Below are 17,780 nucleotides of genomic sequence, written 5' to 3'. Positions count from 1 at the left end.
TTGCTGGCATATTGAATGCAGCACCTTAACAGCATCATCTTTCAAGATTTTAAATAGTTCAACTGGAATGCCATCACCTCCACTGGCCTTGTTGTTAGCCAGGCTTTCTAAGGCCCACTTGACTTCGCTCTCCAGGATGTCTGGCTCAAGGTCAGCAACTACATTGTCTGGGTTGTCCGGGATATCCAAATCTTTCTGATATAATTCCTCTGTGTATTCTTGCCACCTCTTCTTGACATCTTCTGCTTCTGTTAGGTCCCTCCCATTTTTGTCTTTTATCATGTTCATCTTTGCGCAAAATGTTCCTCTAATATGTCCAATTTTCCTGAACAGATCTCTGGTCTTTCCTTTTCTGTTATCTTCCTCTATTTCTTTGCATTGTTCATTTAAGAAGGCCCTCTTGTCTCTCCTTGCTATTCTCTGGAAGTCTGCATTCAATTTTCTGTAACTTTCCCTATCTTCCTTGCATTTTGCTTCCCTTCTCCTCTCTGCTATTTCTAAGGCCTCGTTGGACAGCCACTTTGCTTTCTTGCATTTCCTTTTCTTTGGGATGGTTTTCATTGCTGCCTCCTGGACAATGTTACGAGCCTCTATCCAAAGTTCTTCAGGCACTCTGTCCACCAAATCTAGTTCCTTAAATCTGTTCTTTACTTCCACTGTGTATTCATAAGGGATTTGGTTTAGATTATACCTGAGTGGCCCAGTGGTTTTTCCTACTCTCTTCAGTCTAAGCTTGAATTTTGCTATGAGAAGCTGATGATCAGAACCACAGTCAGCTCCAGGTCTTGTTTTTGCTGACTGTATAGAGCTTCTCCATCTTTGGCTGCAGAGAATATAATCAATCTGATTTCGATATTGCCCATCTGGTGATTTCCATGTGTAGAGTCGCCTCTTGTGTTGTTGGAAAAGAGTGTTTGTGATGACCAGCTTATTCTCTTGACAAAACTCTATTAGCCTTTGTCCTGCTTCGTTCTGAACTCCAAGGCCAAACTTCCCTGTTGTTCCTTTTATCTCTTGGCTCCCTACTTTAGCATTCCAGTCCCCTAGAATGAGAAGAACATCTTTCTTTGGTGTCAGTTCTAGAAGGTGTTGTAAATCTTCATAGAATTGTTCAATTTCAGTCTCCTCAGCAATGCTGGTTGGTGCATAAACTTGGATTATTGTGATGTTGAATGGTCTGCCTTGGATTCGTATTGACATCATTCTATCATTTTTGAGATTGTATCCCATTACAGCTTTTCCCACTCTTTTGTTGACTATGAGGGCTACTCCATTCCTTCTACGGGATTCTTGCCCACAGTAGTAGATATGATAATCATCTGAGCTGAATTCGCCCATTCCTGTCCATTTTAGTTCACTGATGCCCAGGATGTCGATGTTTATTCTTGCCATCTCCTGTTTGACCACCTCCAGCTTCCCAAGGTTCATAGATCTTACATTCCAGGTTCCTATGCAGTATTTTTCTTTACAGCATTGGACTTTCCTTTCACTTCCAGGCACGTCCACAGCTGAGCGTCCTTTCGGCTTTGGCCCAGCCACTTCATTAGCTCTGGAGCTACTTGTACTTGTCCTCCGCTCTTCCTCAGTAGCATGTTGGACGCCTTCCGACCTGAGGGGCCCATCTTCCAGCGTCATATCTTTTAGCCTTTTGTTTCTGATCATGGGGCGTTCTTGGCAAAGATACTGGAGTGGCTTGCCATTTCCTACTCCAGGTGGATTGCGTTTAGTCGGAACTCTCCACTATGTCCTGTCCGTCTTGGGTGTCCCTGCACGGCATAGCCCATAGCTTCTCTGAGTTACTCAAGCCCCTTCGCCACGACAAGGCAGCAATCCATGAAGGAGATCGCTGGATGAAGACTTGCCATATTGGAAGGAGAAGATCCTGGAGGAAGACTATCTCCGTGGTGAGAGGAGAAGACTTCGTGGATGCTGGACTCTTTACATTGGTAACAATCTTTGGTTACTGAAAACTGTAATTTACCATTGCTAACTGAAGAACTACTGTGAATGACCAGGACTGTATAAAGACCAAGAGAAGCTGTATTTACCCCTGTATATATGGACTTTATTGTAAATAATACTTTCAACACTACAACAGTGTCTGTTTGGTTTCATCTCTGAGCAGTTCACTTCACCATTACGCCCCCTGGCGTAGTCTGGTAACGCAGCACCTCTGTCACAGAAAGTTCAATTTTTGCACTTTCCCTGCCTCCCAAGTGGGTTTTTTTAGTTCTTAACTCAAATCTAAGTATGTAAGTCAAGTCAATATTTTCCTATGAGAGTGGTTCTTAAGTCAAAATGTTCTTAACTCGAGCCGTTCTTAAGTCAAGACCCCATTGTATTTATTTATTTATTTATTTAATTTATATCCCGCCTATCTGGACTATAAGTCCACTCTGTACCGGTGTCCTGCCCGTGGCGACGATACGGATCCTGAGCCACCATACTCGCCATCCCCAGGAGTCCCTCTGACCCACGTTCCATAGTTTAAAAAGTTCCCTGACCCCCTGATCTAACCACTGGGGCGAAAGAGCTACAAAGAAACAGACTCTTCACCACCAACAGTTTGAATTTCACACCTTTCCCCCTTTTTCTGTTCTTACGTCAACACTCCACTCGCAAGTCAAAGCAAAATTTTGCAAGAGGAGCTATTCGTAAGTCGAAATGTTCATAGGTGGGGCGTTTTTAAGTCGGGGCACCACTGTAATCTAAATTGTTCTATATAAATATTCCTATAGCAGAAGAAAAAGAAATCGAAACAATGTCTAATATAAATCTTTGTTACTCCTGTTTTAAATATTTAAGAATTAGATTCACAAGAGATAGAAACCAATTGATGTATAGAAATTATAAGTATTTATCTATTTCTATAAAGGAAAAACCCCTTCATGGATTGCTACCTTGTCGTGGTGAATGGGGCTTGAGTAATTCAGAGAAGCTATGGGCTATGCCGTGCAGGGACACCCAAGACGGACAGGTCATAGTGGAGAGTTCTGACTCAATGCAATCCAACGGGAGCAGAAACTGGCAAGCCACTACAGTATCTTTGCCAAGAAAACCCCATGAACAGAAACAAAAGATAAAAGATATGAAGATGGAAGATGAGCCCTACGAGGAAGAGCAGAGCACAAGTACAAGTAGCTCCAGAGCTAATGAAGTGGTTGGGCCAAAGCCGAAAGGATGCTCAGCTGTGGACGTGCCTGGAAGTGAAAGGAAAGTCCGATGCTGCAAAGAAAAATACTGCATAGGAACCTGGAATGTAAGATCTATGAACCTTGGTAAGCTGGATGTGGTCAAAGAAGAGAGAGATGGTAAGAATCAACACTGACATCCTGGGCGTCAGTGAACTAAAACCAAAATGGATGGGAATGGGTGAATTCAATTCAGACAATTATCATATCTACTACTGTGGGCAAGAATCCCATAAAAGAAATGGAGTAGCCCTGGGAGTGGAAAAAGCTGTACTGGGATAAAATCTCAAAAATAATAGAATGATTTCAATACAAAATCCAAGGCAGACCTTTCAACATCACAGTAATCTAACTTTATGCACCAACCACCAATACTGAATAGGCTGAAATTGACAAATTCTATGAAGACTTACCTTCTTGGATTGCTGCCTTGTCATGGCGAAGGGGCTTGAGTAATTCAAAGCTATGGGCTATGCCGTGCAGGGACATCCAAGACGGACAGGTCATAGTGGAAAGTTCTGACTCAACGCGATCCAGCGGGAGCAGAAACTGACAAGCCACTACAGTATCTTTGCCAAGAAAACCCCATGATCAGAAACAAAAGGCTAAAAGATATGATGCTGGAAGATGGGACCCTCAGGTCGGAAGGCGTCCAACATGCTACTGAGGAAGAACAGAGGACAAGTACAAGTAGCCCCAGAGCTAATAAAGTGGTTGGGCCAAAGCCGAAAGGACGCTCAGCTGTGGATGTGCCTGGAAGTGAAAGGAAAGTCCAATGCTGCAAAGAAAAATACTGCATAGGAACCTGGAATGTAAGATCTATGAACCTTGGGAAGCTGGAGGTGGTCAAACAGGAGATGGCAAGAATAAATATTGACATCTTGGGCGTCAGTGAACTAAAATGGACAGGAATGGGCGAAGTCAATTCAGATGACTACCATATCTACTATTGTGGGCAAGAAGCCCGTAGAAGGAATGGAGTAGCCCTCATAGTCAACAAAATAGTGGGAAAAGCTGTAATGGGATATAATCTTAAAAGGGATAGAATTATGTCAATACGAATCCAAGGCAGACCTTTCAACATCACAATAATCCAAGTTTATGCACCAACCACCACTGCTGAGGAGACTGAAATTGACCAATTCTATGAAGACTTACAACACCTTCTAGAACTGACACCAAAGAAAGATGTTCTTCTCATTCTAGGGGATTGGAATGCTAAAGTAAGGAGTCAGGAGATAAAAGGAACAACAGGAAAGTTTGGCCTTGGAGTTCAAAACGAAGCAGGACAAAGGCTAATAGTTTTGTCAAGAGAACAAGCTGGTCATCACAAACACTCTTTTCCAACAACACAAGAGGCGATTCTACACATGGGAATCACCAGATGGGCAATACCATAATCAGATTGATTATATTCTCTGCAGCCAAAGGTGGGGAAGCTCTACATCTATTTTACACCCGCCCTTTGCCTCCCCTCCTTCTCCTCCCAGATCGCCCTGTACGATGACCTCTGCCAGGAAAGAAACCGGGGGAGTGTGACCCTGTTGATAGTCCTGGACCTCTCAATTGTTTTGTCTTTTTATTGTATTTTAAATGTTGTAAGCTGCCCAGAGACTTTTGGGCAGTGATGGCAGCATATAAGCTAAATAAATAAATAAATGTCCTGCCTGAAAAGGCGGGGGGACCCCCATTAATTTGGAGGCTTCTCGGCTAAAGGAAACCAAAAACTTTTCCTACGGACAGGTGTCTTTGTCCTGTTTACATCTTCTCGGGCAAGACAATGGAAAGTCAGGTTGGAAATAAACAGGAGGAAGGTGAGAGGAGGAGGAGGAGGAAGAAGAAAGGCATCTCAAGGACTGAGGTAAAAACTCTTTATTATTATGGGCTTGTATCTCCTCACCACACTTGTCACAGAAATTGGTGATGGAAAGAAAGGCAACGAAATCTAGAACTACAAATGGGGCATTGTCTTCTGCCCTTCTGTTGGAACAAGCTATCTTTGGCGGTTCGCTCAACACCCTCCCCCCCCAGGACCTTTGGAAAAAAATTTAAAATGGGATTTTTCAGGAGTTATTTAATGGCCTTTCACTTTAAAACCTGTGAGCACTTGCCATAGCCTCCACCATGTTATTTTAGGTAGATACCGGGAGTGTTATACTGTGGGTTTTAATTTTAATGTAACAATCTTCATCTATTTTTATGCCTATATATTTATGGGTTAATTTTTGATTTTGTTACCGTTGGCTGTAATTTGAGATCCCAGTACACCAGCCACAGAGTGTTTGTTCATAATAGGGTGGTGTAAAAGCGTAATTAATAACTAAGTAAACCTAAGAAGGAAGCCTTCCAGCCAGGAAGATTGGAAAATGTCCCAGCTCTCCTGCCCACGATCCCCAGTCTGGAATCTGGTCCTGAGATGGCTCTGATTCGCTCTTGTCCAGATCATCAGCACAAGAGCAGGTTAATCATGGCCTTCTTAAGAATTCCGAAAGGGCAATAGCTCTCTCTCTCTCTCTGTGTCTGCATGCAGAAGGCAAGGATGTTCAGAGGACATTGGAGACGGGACCTCCCAGGGAAGGTGCCTGGATCAGCTTCCTCCCAGGCAGGGGACCCCCATCCTCTCCTCCCAAGCCCATGGTTTACCCCCCCTTGCCCCCACCCACCGCCACTTTGCAGCCTTACCTCCTCTTCTTCCTCCTTGCACCCGCCCTGAGGCCAATTCCCAGCCAGGAACAGGTCACCTTTAAGGAGCTTTTCCGACGTTTAGTAAAAGGTGTGGGGTGAGAGATTTCCTGTGAGCCCCTGGAGACTTTGGCTGGAGAAGGAAAAAAATAGGTTTTTTTTTCAAGATATTGTCTCTCCTTCCCCTTTTAAGCCCATGGGGACAGGGATCGAGAAGGGGGAGGGTCTCCTCACAAGAAAGCCAAGTAGGACACCCCACACACAACCTCGGGTGCCTTGCTCAGAAGGGGCAGGGGAGATTTCCCCTGGCTGTAGGGACGGGATCTGGACCCTCTGTAGACATCTTCACTCTCTCCCTCCACCCAATATAACCCAGGCAGGAGACGCAGCAAAAAAAAGGACTGGCTTTCCCCCCCCCATGAATGTTTGTGGGGGGCAGCGGCAGAGGGCATTAGAGGAAGCAAGGCTTCGGATCCCGCTTGGGGGGGGGCAAGGCTGAGGGAAATGGCTCCTCCCGCCTCCCCCCTTCTCCAAATGAGACCCATAAGCAGCACAAAACTGGGGGGGGGGGCAGGCTTTCCTGTGCCTCTTTTGATGTTGGGGGCGGAGGAGGCGCGAAGGTATCCCCCCCATGCAAAGAGGGGAGGGGGAGGAAACCCGGAAGGGGGGGCGAGACCCTCCTTCACCCCACCCCCATCCTGCACTCAGAGAAGGTGGGGTGGGTTAATGGGGGGTAGAAAGTGGGGGGAAGAAGGAAGCCTGTGAGAGTCTCCCCCCCTCCTTCGTTCTCCTCTCTCTCTCTCCCTCTCTCTCACACACACACACACACACCTACCTTCAAAGGGAAAAGGACTGTGAAGGAGAAGATGGCGGCCGCCGCCTTCCTCCTCCCCTCAGGACCGGCCCTTTCCTCCTGCCTCCAATTTTACCCGCCAAAAAGGGGGGGGGAGGAAAAGGGCGGGAAGGAAGGAAGAGCGACGAGGACGCCTCCTCAGGGAGAACCGAACTTTTTAAAAAAAACACCCAACTTTCGATGATCAATCACCTTCTCGCTCTTTGCTTTTTTGTTTTTATGGCTTAACGGCCGATGAAAGGCACTCCCCTCCGCGAACACCCGCTTCCCCTCCCCCACCCTAGACGCTTCCTCCTCCTCGGAGAACGTCTTTAGCGTCCCTGCGCAGGCGCAAAAGCAGGGGGTTCCCCCACCCCGGCGTTGGGCGCCTTGCTCTGCGCAGGCGCTTTGCCTTCCCTGACAGCGGCGGTGGGGGGAGGGGCACTTTAGAGAGGACGGTTTTTCTCCCTCACGGGGGTGTTTGAGGAAGAGGCGATTATTTTTCTCTTTCTTCATCTCAAGCTGGACTTTTAGCTCTCTAGATTTTTGGCCTCTTGAGGGCAATTTGCCTGAGTTTTCCCCTTCAGGAGGAAGTTTTTTCTTTCTTGCAGGGAAGGGCTGTTCTACCCTCAGGGGGAAGTTATGGTTTATTTTGTGTATATTTAGTTGTACTCCCTGCTTTCTGCCCCCTCAACCTCCCCAAAGGGAGAGGGGAGCTTTTTTCTCCTCTTCATGGCTTCCTGGGGGGAAGAATTTTCAACAAGTCATGATCTGCAATCCACCCACCCATTAATCTGGGAATCTTCTGGGATTTGGTGTCATCAGTACATGGACGACACCCAACTCTCTCATTTTTTTTTGGACTTATATACCGCCCCATAGCGCTACAAGCACTCTCCGGGCGGTTTACAATTATATAGGCTACACATTGCACCCCCCCAGCAAGCTGGGTACTCATTTTACCGACCTCGGAAGGATGGAAGGCTGAGTCAACCTTCAGCCGGCTACCTGGGATTTGAACCCCAGGTCGTGAGCACAGTTTTAGCTGCAGTACAGCGTTTTAACCACTGCGCCACGAGGCTCTTATTTCTAATTCTAAGGAACTCATTTTGGATCTAGATCCGTGTCTGGTGTCAGTAACAGACAGGATGAGAGTGAATCAACTGAAACTCAATCTAGACAAGACCGAGGAGCTCCTGGTCAATGAAAAGCAGATCAAGGAATAGGGTTGCAGAATGAGAGGGACGGGGTGACGCTCCTGAAAACAAAGACCTGCAGCTTGGGGGGGGGGGTATTCCTGGATTTACCTTTGAGCCTGGACATCCAGGTTTTGGCAGTGCCCAGGAGTGCCTCTGCATAGTTGTGTGCCAGCAGTGACTGCTTCTAGAGAGGTCTGATTTGGCCATGGTGACACACACATGACCTAGTTATATCTTCGCTGGATTATGTAATGTGTCCCAAGAGTCTCTCCAAAAGGATATCATAGCCAAACAGTATGAGGTAGTGGTCTAATCATGACAAGGTGACAGACCCCCCTCAGTCACCCCTCAGGCCACTCTTTCCCTACCCCATGGAAAATACCAGGTCCAGCATATGTATTTATTTATTTAAAAATATTTTTACTGCACCTTTCTCCTTAAAACAACCCAAGGTAGCTTAGAACAATTAAAAGACAATATTTAAAAGCATGTAGATGGGGCCATTGACCTACTGGGACACGTCCAAGGAATCCATGGTTTCCAAAAGCTCAAAAACTAGCCCGGATACCTCAAGCCTCGGCAGGGATGATAAAGTCATCCAGAACCAAGAATCTATTCTAGGGGAACTCAACAGCATCACCAAGGCAAAGTTCATCAGCATGCATGTGGGTAAAGAAGTTACAGGCTTACAAAAATTAACAGTTCGAACAAATTGGTAAGCCAATTTTTAATTACAGTGGTGTCCCGCATAGCGACGTTAATCCGTTCCGAATTAATCATCGCTATCTGGAAACATAGCTATACGAGGCAAAAAACTGTGAGAAAACTCACAGTTCAGCGAAGATCCTCCATAGGGGCGGCCATATTCGGTGCCTCTAAAGCAAGGCAACACAGCAGGCGGCCATTTTGGAACCGCCGATCAGCTGGCTGAAAATGGGGCCTTTGCCATTTCCCCCTAGCTGAGCAGCGGGAGCTTTGAAGCCCCATCGCTCAGCTGGGGGAAAATGTTGGCGGTCGGTCAGCGGTGGCTTTGGAAGGACCCCGAAGCCACTGCGAACTGCTGACATTTGCCTTCCGAGCTCTCAAAGGGCTTTCCCCCCCGACATTGGAGAAAGCCCTTTGAGAGCTCGGAAGGCTCTCAGCGGCAGTGGCAGCAGGGTAGGGGGTGTCCGGATGGCTTCCAGTGCTTCGCCTGTAAGCCATCAGGACCCCCTACCCTGCCGCCGCCGCTTGGAGCCGTGCCGCGCCCGCCTATCCCAGCCATGCTTGGACTCCCGGGAGTCCGAGCATGGCTGGGAAACCGGGCGTGGCGCGGCTCCAAGCGGTGGCAGCAGGGTCCGGATGGCTTCCAGTGCTTTGCCTGGAAGCCATCCGGACCCCCCTACCCTGCCCCTGCCACCGGGAGCCACGCCCGCCTATCCCAGCCATGCTTGGACTCCCGGGAGTCCAAGCATGGTTGGGATAGGTGGGTGCGGCATGGCTCCAAGCAGCGGCGGCAGGGTAGGGGGGTAGGATGGCTTCCAGTGCTTCACCTGGAAGGCATCCAGACCCACCCTGCCCCCGCCGCCGCCGAGAGCCTTCTGAGCTCTCAAAGCGCTTTCTCCAATGTTGGGGGGAAAGAGCTTGGAAGGCCTTTGAGAGCTCAGAAGGCTTCGGAGCCACCGCCGGGAGAAGCCTTCCCCACGGTAGCTCCGAAGCCTTCTCCCCCGAGCCGGGTGGAGCAGGCTTCGGATCCACCGCCAGGGGAAGCCTCCCCCATGGTCGCTCCGAAGCCTTCTCCCCCCAGCTGGGCGGCGCAAGCTTCGGAGCCACCGCCGGGGGAAGCCTCCCCCGCGGTCACTCCGAAGCACACGCTGGTCAGCTGGGAGAAAATGGGGACTATGCGGAAAAATCGCTTTGCGATTTTTCCCCATAGGAAACATCGCAATGCGATTGTTTTTGTGATCGCAAAACCCGCATCGCTATGCGGATTAGTCATTAAACGGGGCGCTCGTTATACGAGGCACCACTGTACCTACAAGGTGAGAGAAAAGGAGAATACCCACTACAAAAGGGCTTTTATTTATTTATTCTGCAGAATAAAGGAATACACATGGGTTAACACCTGAACAAATCTGTCTCGGAGTTTACAGATGTGCAGTAGTGTTTATATACCATACCTATCACATATCATTGACCTTATTTGCAACCCTCACCTAGCTAGTATAGCTACCATGATATAGCTGACTTCTGGTCTCTTTCTTCTCTTTAGGCCTCTCTCTCTTTTTCTGCTGTCACATCACCTTCCCATTTATTTTTTATTTTATTTATATATTGCCCATCTCGCAGCCAAGGCTGCTCTGGGCGGTTTACAACAAGTAACAAAAAACAACAGAGTAACAAAAAAGCAAACAGCAACATTAATATATAGGTGTGAAAATAAAAAATCATGAAGTGAGGGTAAAATTATAATACAATAAATACAATTCAAAGCATAGAAAAATGTCACCCTGTTCTTATTTTCCCTATTTTAACAACACATTCTACACATTCCTTTCCTCATGTTAGTGAAAGGTCAGGGCTTGATACTTATAAATTTCTTAACATCTAACATGGCAAGCTAATACAAAATGGTACTATTGATACTAAGCACAGCTAGGCATAAGCATTATTGAATAGAAATTTCTTAACACCAGGAAGTGCTTCCATAGACACAGTTGCCCCTTCATTTGTTTGGTTCATATCACGGAGCTCCTTGTCCTATCTATTCTTGAATAACTGAAACAGAACTTCATACACATTTTCTATTTCTTCTTCCCCGCTCCCCAAATTATTTCTGTCAATACAATCCTGCACCAGAAAACGGCAGCACGCCAACAAAAGATTCAGTTTTGCTCACCTAGATTTCCAGTTTCCCTTCTGCTGAAAGAGGAAGGGAACAAAACACCATAGTTTTTCTTATGAACATCTACCCAACCCCCGGGACATCTATTCTCTCTGATGATCTCTCTTTCACGTCAAATATGTATTCTCACTTAACTGAAGGCCCTTCCATGTTGAAACATGAGCACTTTACACACATTACAACTAAAAAGTTACTCCATGGACGTTTAATGCTGTACCTCTTTCTACATTTGATTGAGGCCACTGCTAATGGCGTGTACTGAGAGCACCAAAGCTCTTTCCACATTCCATGCACTGAAATGGTTTCTCCCCGGTGTGAGTTCTTTTTCAATCTGCTTTATATTTGAATGTAGAGTCCTGAAGCTGAGGCTCCAATACTTTGGTCATCTCATGTGAAGAGAAGACTCCCTGTGAAAGACCCTGATGTTGGTAAAGTGTGAAGTCAAGAGGAGAAGGGGACGACCGAGGACGAGAAGGATGGACAGAAGCGACGCACATCAATTTGACCAAACTCCAGGAGGCAGTGGAAGACAGGAGGGCCTGGTGTGATCTGGTCCATGGGGTCACAAAGAGTCAGACACAACTTAACAACTAACAACAACAGTCATGTCAAAAAGAAAGTAAATCCTCTTTGAATTGTATAGTTTATGTATCAGGACAGCAAATCACTTGTAGTAATCATTTTCTGTATGACTTTATCAGTCTCTCACATCATTATGGAGGAATTTTGGCCAAATCTTCTTTACAACGTTGCTTCAGTTCATTGAGGTTTGCAGGCATTTGTTTAAGGTCCCACCACAACATTTCAATCAGGTTGAAGTCTGGACTTTGACTGAGCCACTGCAAGATCTTTGCAATAACTTGGGATTAGAGATCGGCATGAACCAGAAAAATGCTAGTTTGTGGAAGTCTGCATACCACAAATTTCTGAACGTTTCCCTGATGAACCACGAATTGGTTCATCAGTTTGTCGGCCTATAAAAGGGCTCACCAGGGCAACGAAGAACACCTACCCCCCCACCCCTTCCCACTGTCCCCATTGCCTTCCTACATTTTGCTGCCATGGCCTCCCCTGCAGCCACCTTGAACAGCAGCCCTCTACCTGCAAGAGTCAGGCAAGTCGGCATTCAAATCAAAAAATTTTTAATTTTTTTTTAAGTTTTTAAAAAAATCCAATAGGCAGTCCAGGGCTGCCACTGCGCATGAGAGGTGAATACATGGGCAAAGGCATACCCATCCTGCGGAAGCCAGCTGGTCTGTCTCTGAATTTTTTTTAATTTAAATTTTTTTAATTGTTCTTTTCGAGAGATAGTCGTTGCCTTTGGGCATGCACCCATCTGTCAACTAAGAGGTGGGTGTATGCTCAGAGGAACTTCCACCTGTGGGTGATAGTTGAATTTCCTCTCGAAAAAAGAAGAAATTAAGAGGAGTCTGGACTGTGGCCCCAAAATTTTTTTTTTTTTTAAATTAGAGCCAGTCTGTGGGCACATACACAGAGGAAGCCCAGTTTGCAGGAGCCACTGGGCTGCCTCAAGATGGTGACAGCGGAAGAAGTGGCAGCAGCACAAAATAGGGAGCTGGTGGGACAGTGGGAAAGGGGTGGGGAGCACTATTGGGGTGAAGAACAACGAACCAGGAAATTCAGGAAAACACAAACATTCATGGTTTTTGGTCAGTTCAGGTTCTCTATTTCAGAACCAACAAACCAGCAAATTTCCTAGTTCATTTTTTGGTTTGTGCCCATTCCTACTTGGCATCATTGTCCTCTTGCACAACCCAATTTTGGCCAAGCTTTAGCTGTTGGACGGAGGGCCTTACATTTGACTCTAGAATACTTTGGTATTTTGTGGAGTTCGTGGTTGACTCAATGACAGCAAGGTGCCCAGGTCCTGTGGCTGCGAAATAAGGCCAAATCTTTACCCCTCCACCACCGTGTTTGACAGTGGGTGGATATGAGGTGTTTGTGCTGACATGGAGTGTTTGATTTTTGCCAAATGTGCATTATGGCTAAACATCTTCACTTTGGTCTCATTTCTCCTACGGACCTTGTTGCAGAAGTCTTGTGCTTTGTTCTGATGCAACTTTGCAAATCTAAGCCATGCTGCCATGTCCTTTTTAGAGAGAAGAGCCTTTCTCCCGACAACCTTTCCAAACAAACCGTACTTCTTCAGTCTTTTTCTAATTGTACTGTCATGAACTTTAACATTTAATGTGCTAATTGAGGCCTGTAGAGTCTGAGATGTAACTCTTGGGTTTTTGGCAATTTCTCTGAGCATTGCACGGTCTGACCTTGGGGTGAATTTGCTTGGACGTCCACTCCTGGGAAGATTGGCAACTGTCTTAAATGTTTTCCACTTTTGAATAATCTTCCTCACTGTAGAATGATGGACTTCAAATTGTTTGGAAATGGACTTATAACCCTTCCCGGATTGATGGGCAGCAACAATTGCTTCTCTACAATCATTACTGATGGGTTTCCTCCTTGGCATTGTGTAAACACACACCTGAATGCACCAGACCAGCAAACTGCTAAAACATCAGCTTTTATAGAGGTGGTCACACGTGCTGATAATCAGTTACTCAAGGGCACTGGGTTAGCAGCACCTGGCTGCTACTTAGCCTCTTAATTCCTGTGGAACCAGTAAGGGTGTACTTAGGTTTTCACACATGGCTTCTCCGTTTTGGCTTTACTTCTGTGAAATAAGTAATGACACAGTGCAAATATGCCATGGGTTGTTGTTTATCTGAGTTTATATTTACCCAATTTTCAGACCTGCTAAGGATCAGGATTTTTAAATTATTATGTCCTGATACACAAAACCATAGAATTAAAAGGGAATGCACTTTCTTTCCCACATGACTGTATCTGTTCTAATGGGACACTATTTTCTTCCTTTTTTCTCGGTGTCTTTTTTTCTATAGTTAGAATAGTTAGTTATGAATACTAGAGCCTTAAGAAGCTGGAGATGTATTTTCCTTTGTCCTAGGCCGGCTTCCCTTCTGCCTTTCCCCCTCCTTTTTGATGTCTAATTTTGTTCTTTTCCGCCTTCACGTTCGGTTCTTTTCTATAGCAGAAAATGTTGTTCCATATAGTTCTGTTTGTACCTGATTGAGAAAAGAGAGAAGAAGGTGTGGCATGGAGGTTAAACTGCAGTACTGCAGCCAAAATTCTCCTCACGATCTGGGTTCAATGCCAGGTAGCCAGTTCAAGGTTCACTGAGACTTCCATCCTGCCAGTATATATGGACTAATTATCTATACTAATACATATAAAATGTGCATGGGAGAATGAGTGGGATCACATGGTTTGTCTCATAAAATCAGAGGAAAAAAATTTGGCCTGCTGATAACAAGATGAAGGAAGTTTTTTTTTCACAGCTGTCTTTCTCTTCTCCTGCCACCCGCACAGCCCCATCAGTGACTTTCTCAGAAAGGCATATATGTTTATCTCAAATGCATCAGGTCAGGTCCGACATCAAGAAGAATGTGTTTCTCTTAGGCCACAACCTGAAACTGGGAGAATAAAGTGCTACCACCTTGCCCAAATGCTTTGGCGACATGCCTCTAACCATTTTACCGATTTGGCGAAATGCCCTATTGTTGCTACTACACATCTATGTAGGTGAGGAACCACCCACAGCCCTAATCTAGGTGTTTCCTCAAAGAATCGTGATTTTTGGCCCTTAGGAACCCTTGGTGGCCTTGAGTGTTTTCTTGTTAAAAAGGTAAAGGTTTCCCTTTGTCAAGTTGTGTTCGACTCCAGGGGGCGGTGCTCATCCCCGTTTCCAAGCCATTGAGCCAGCGTTTTGTCCGAAGACAATCTTCTGTGGTCACATGGCCAGTGCGACTTAGACACGGAACGCTGTTACCTTCCCACCGAGGTGGTCCCTATTGATCTACTTGCATTTGAATGCTTTCGAACTGCTAGGTTGGCGGGAGCTGGGACAAGCGACAGGCGCTCACTCCGTCACGTGGATTCGATCTTATGACTGCTTGGTCTTCTGACCCTGCAGCACAGGCTTCTGCGGTTTAGCCCACAGCGCCACCATGTCCCGTTTTCTTGTTACCTCTCCCATTTAAGGAAGAATCATCCACCAGCCCTCTCTGAGTTGGAGCCTATGACCAACCATGGACTGATTTGAGAGTCGTTCTATCTAGCCCACCGTGAGATACCTTGAGCATCAGTTTATCACGTATCCATGTCTTCCATTTTCTGTTCCCTTAAAGCAAGAGGCATGTTCTCTGAAATTCATGGCTGACGGCACACGACACCCACTCCCCAACACCATCTCCCCATGTCTTATTATTTTGCAAAAGGTGGGGGAAACTCCCCTCTTCCCCGTGCAGGAGCCTTTCCAGAGGAAGAAACCATGTGCCTTGTTTTCTCCTTGGTTCTCCCCTTCCCTGCCTTGCAAAGGCATCCGGGGATCCACTGCCGGCCAGATTGGTGTCCCCCCCCCCACGACTTGGTCATCTCAGGAAGAAAGCCAACTCTTGCAACAATCATAAGGTCACACCCATCTCCGGCCCCTCTCTGTCTCTCCCTCAATATGGGCTATGGAAGTTATTTGGGGGAAGATCTCGGGGTGACCTGCATCTGGGTGAAACGTCTGTCACATAATTATCTCCTCTTTACAGCATATTATGTTCTGTTAATTGCATGGGGGTACTTCTGATCCAAATAAAGGAAATCTCACCTACCTTGCAAATGTTTGGACTCTTAATTCTTCTCTTTGGGTTCCGAATAGAGGGAAGAGAGATTAGTTCACTTTCCTGTCTGCGGGGGGGGGGGGGGGAACAAAGAAAAAAAGATGAGTCTGGAGGCTTCTTGAACAAAGGAAACCAAAAGCTTTTCTCTTAGGGCAGATGCTTTTGTTCTTTCTATCTCAGGTGGGCTAGAAAAAGGAGAAGGGAAAGGCAGCTCAGAAATAATAGGGAGGGAGGGAGGAAAGCAGGAGAAGGAAGAGTGGTCTATTTGATCAGATGGGCGGGATACAAATCAAATAAATAAATAAATAAATAAGAAGGAAGGGCCGCCGCTCAAGGACAAAAGCTCCCTGATTTGGGGCTGCTCCTCCTCAAGGGCAGCTGCCATGGAAGGCAATAATAATACAGTGGTGCCTTGCTTAACGAGCGCACTGTATAATGACGAATCCGCATAGCGATCCCTTTTTCGGGATCGCTAAAGCGGAGGCATAGCATCGGTTCCTATGGGAAAAACTCGCATAGCAAAGATCGGTAAGCGTTTCGCTTACCGATCTTCGCTTTGCGATGCCCGCGGATCAGCTGTCCGGCGGTTCCAAAATGGCCGCTGGATGCCTGAAATGGCCGCGCGCAGCATTTTCGCACCCTCCCCTCGCTTACCAAAGACGCAAAAATGGCTGCCGCTATGGAGAAAACTTCGCTGAATGGTAAGTTTACGTTCCGTTTAGCGATGTTTTCACATAGCGAGGGTTAATCCGGAAACGGATTAACCTCGCTATGCAAGGCACCACTGTACTAATATTAAAAATGCCCACAGCTATAAACGGAGCATATTCTACTCTGGACCCCTTGAGCAAGCCGTTCACGCCACACCCTCCCCCACAGAACCTTTAAGAATTTTTTAAATGGGATTTTCCAGGACCATTTTAAATGGCTTTTCCCTTGAAAACCTTTCCCCTGCCCTTCACTCTGTTCTTCTAGGCAGATCCTGGGAAGGTTAGATGGCTGGTTCCTTTCGGCGGAGGGTCTTATGCCTTTTCTATTTATAGGACTCTCTATTATATTTCTTGGTTTTCGGTAGGTTTAATTTGGTTACGTTCACTCTGGGGCAGCGTAAAAGAGGCAAACTGGAAACGGTCCCAGCTCTCCTGCCCTGGATCCCCAGCCTGGAATCTGGCCCTGAGATGGATCCGATTGTTCCTCTTGTCCAGATCCTCCCTCCCTCCCTCCCTTCCTCTCTCTCTCTCTCTCTGTCTGTGTGTGTGTGTGTGTGAGAGAGAGAGTGAGTCACCTGGACCAGCTTCCTCCCAGGCAGGGGATTCCCCCATCCTCTCTCTCCCCCCCCAAGCCCATGGGTTACCCCCCTTGCCCCCCACCCACTGACACTTTGCAGCCTTACTTCCTCCTCCTCCTCCTCCTCCTCCTTGCACCCGCCCTGAGGCCAATTCTCCCCCCTCCGAACGTGGGGCGAGGGATTTCCTGGGGGGGGCCTGGAGACTTTGGCTGGAGAAGGGGGAAATAAAATGGGGAGGGGGAAATCAGGAGATGAGACCCACAGACCCCCCCCACACACACACAGAGGAGCCTTTGCTTGGAAGGGACAGCCCCCCCCCCGCCAGGTAGGGCTGAGATCTGGACCCTCCCCAGACATCCCAGGTCTTTAAACTCCGCCCCCCACCCAAGATCCCCCTAAAGAGGAGACCCGGAATAGAAAAGGGGGGCTGCCTCGAGTATTCCTCGGGTTTCCTTCTTTTGGGGGGGAGGCCTCTCTCCAGCCCCCCCTTCTCTTTCTCCAGCCCCCCCTCCCGACCCACAGCGTCTCGTATGTCCCCCCCTCTGCCCCCCAATTTCTTTGCCCACCTCCTTCCAGGTCCTGATGCGGGAAGACTCCCGAGGAGCCCCCCCTCCCAGCAAGCGCCTCTTCCCCCCCCCCCGGAGAGCCATAGAGGTGGAGGGGGAAAGAGAGGCCGGCGCACCGCTCCCACTTCCGGGTCTACGCAGAGCTCCTCTCCCAGCCGCCGCTCTAGCCCTCCGTCGCTCTCTTGTTTCCCTCCTCCTTTTTTTTCCTCCCCCAGGAGAGAGAGAGAAGAAAGCGGGGGGGGCGGGAGAGTGATTGACAGGAAGTGGGGGGGGAGCCAAGGGTGAGGTTTCTTCCCCCCCTTTTGAAGGACCCCCCCTTCTCAAAATGCACAAAGCGGGGGGGGGGCAGAGGGAAGCTTTCCTGCTCCTCCTTTTTCCTCCCCCCTCCCAGGAAGGCGCTGCTGCGATTGGGGTGGGAGGGGGGCGGGA

General features: G+C 47.4%; 1 long non-coding RNA gene across 1 annotated transcript; it reads right to left on the bottom strand.

Annotated features, from left to right (window-relative positions):
- Positions 1–9,956: 9,956 nt before the first annotated feature.
- LOC144587306 (uncharacterized) lies at positions 9,957–17,499 on the bottom strand. The gene is made up of 3 exons (XR_013542449.1): positions 17,352–17,499; positions 15,489–15,564; positions 9,957–13,892 (listed from the first exon to the last, which is right to left on the bottom strand). It is a non-coding gene; the product is annotated as an uncharacterized LOC144587306 (long non-coding RNA).
- Positions 17,500–17,780: the final 281 nt, after the last annotated feature.

This window comes from Pogona vitticeps, chromosome 2 (genome assembly GCF_051106095.1).
Source record: "Pogona vitticeps strain Pit_001003342236 chromosome 2, PviZW2.1, whole genome shotgun sequence".
In the NCBI taxonomy this organism is placed as follows: domain Eukaryota; kingdom Metazoa; phylum Chordata; class Lepidosauria; order Squamata; family Agamidae; genus Pogona; species Pogona vitticeps.
Note: the sequence above shows the minus strand (reverse complement) of the source record. Positions and strands in the feature narration are given on the sequence as shown.